Source organism: Propithecus coquereli, unplaced genomic scaffold (genome assembly GCF_000956105.1).
Source record: "Propithecus coquereli isolate 6110/MARCELLA unplaced genomic scaffold, Pcoq_1.0 Scaffold89, whole genome shotgun sequence".
NCBI lineage: Eukaryota > Metazoa > Chordata > Mammalia > Primates > Indriidae > Propithecus > Propithecus coquereli.
Window position 1 is genome coordinate 1,596,780 of NW_012155173.1, and position 2,221 is coordinate 1,599,000.

General features: G+C 38.0%; 1 pseudogene across 1 annotated transcript; it reads left to right on the top strand.

Annotated features, from left to right (window-relative positions):
- The first annotated feature begins 9 nt into the window (after window positions 1-9).
- LOC105826405 lies at window positions 10-1,590 on the top strand (annotated as a pseudogene). The gene is made up of 3 exons (XR_001138309.1): window positions 10-628; window positions 677-1,397; window positions 1,430-1,590. The product of XR_001138309.1 is annotated as an interferon alpha/beta receptor 1 pseudogene (transcript).
- Window positions 1,591-2,221: the final 631 nt, after the last annotated feature.

Below are 2,221 nucleotides of genomic sequence, written 5' to 3' on the forward strand. Positions count from 1 at the left end.
TATCAAAATGCAGAGGTCAACATCATAGATGACAACTTTATCCTAAAGTGGAACAGGAACAATGAGTCTGTCAGAAATGTGACATTTTCGGCAGATTATCAGATACCTGGAATGGATAATTGGACAAAATTACCTGGATGTCAATATATTACTAATACCAAATGCAACTTTTCTTCACTCAAGCTGAATGCTCATGAAGAAATTAAATTGAATAGAAGAGCAGAAAAAAGAAATTACACTTCTTTGTGGTATGAGCTTGACTCATTGATACTATTTCAAAAAGCTCAAATTGGTCCTCCAGAAGTACATTAGAAGCTGAAGATAAGGCAACAATAATAAACTTCTCTCCTCCGGGGATGAAAGATAGTTATCACATAGGCGTTAGATAGTTCAAGCTTTACACATAGCCTAGTTATCTGGAAAAACTCTTCAAGTGCAGAAAAAAGAACTGAAACTGTTTATCCCAGAGATAAAATTTATAAACTCTCACCAGAGACCACCTATTATTTAAAAGCTAAAGCAAGACTACGTTTGCAGAGGGAAGGTGGTGTCTGTAGTCCAGTGTGTTGTATAAATACCACAGTTGAAAATAAACTGGCTCCACCAGAAAATACAGAAGTTAATGTTAAAAAACATTAATGTTTTAAAGTTAACATTAACATTTTAACATTAACAGAAGTTAATGTTAAAAACATTCTTAAATGGGATTACACACACGCAAACATAACCCTTCAAGTTCCGTGGCTCCCTGCCTTTTCAAAAAACCATCCTGGGAACCATTCATATAAACGGAAACAAACACCTGACTGTGAAAATGTTGAAACTATCCAGGGTGTCTTTCCTCAAAACGTTTTCCCAAAAGGAATTTACTTTCTCCATGTATAATACAACCATCTAGTGGAAATGACACATCTCTTTGGTCTCAAGAGAAAAAATTTAACACTGAAATACAAACTATCATACTTCCTCCAGTCATTAATGAGAAATCCATTAGTGAATCACTGCGTGTCTACATCTGTGCTCCAAAACAGTCTGGAAACAGCCCTGTGAACTAGCATTACCCACTAAGTTACGAAACATTTTTTGGAAAAACACGTCAAATGCTGAGAGCAAAACTGTAGAGAAAAAAACTGATTTTACGACTCCTAACTTGCAACCCCTGACTGTAGACTGTGTCAAAGCGAGAGCACACCTTGTGGAAGTGTTTCCAGAGATATCGTGTGTAAGAAAATAAAACCAAGAAATACGTGCAGACCTGGCTTATCACTGGAATTCGCACTGCATTATTTGCTCTCCTGGTTGTCATTTATGCTGTGAAAGTCCTCTTTTCTCTCAGTATTTCTCTGAACAGCCGTTAAAGAATCTTCTGCTTTTGACTTCTGAGGAACAAACTGAAATGTTTGTTCAATTGATGTTTTACAATTTGTTCAATGTTTTACAATTGAAAATCTGAACACGATTGCTACAGTAGAAACTAATCAAATTGATGAAGATGGCAAAAAATCCAGTTCCCATACTGGTCAAGATTCAGGAAACAATTCTAAAGAAGATGAAAATAGTGGAAGTAAAACAAGTAAAGAACTAGAATAGGAAACTGTATGACCAGAAATGAACTCTGTGAAATATTAGGTTATTTTGAGGGAGTTACACTGGAATCCTGAGCTCTTCCTCCTCTCGGTAACTATAAAGAGGATATTTGCTCATTGGGCAAGAAAAAACATCTTCAGATCATAGGTTCCAACAACACAGGCAAGCACTCAACCATTTAAAATGAAACTACAGGAGTCGGGAGAAAAGTTTCCTGCATTCTTTCCCGCGTGTAAAATCCCAAAAGACCTGTCACAGGACTTGTCTTTGATGAGATGAGTCAAATCGAGAAGACGGACAGCTCAGGTGCCACGTGCCAGCTGTGCCCTGTGGCTAAGCATGGCACCTGTGTTCCCGTCACTCACCACCACGGACGCTGCTGGCTACTGCGTGTGTCATCTATTCATTCTTCATGCCCAGTGTTATATTTCATTCTTTTTCAGGAGCTATTTAGAATATTTGGTCTTTTAACACTGAAGTAGGCCCTTAGGAGATTCATTTAGACACCATTATCACATGGTTTTCTGAAATGTAGCTCACCCTAGCAGACAGCCACAGATGCCAGAAACATGATCCTTAAAAACGTTCAGGGAATTCTGCCCATTTACCCCAGACCATTGGCTTCTACACCACA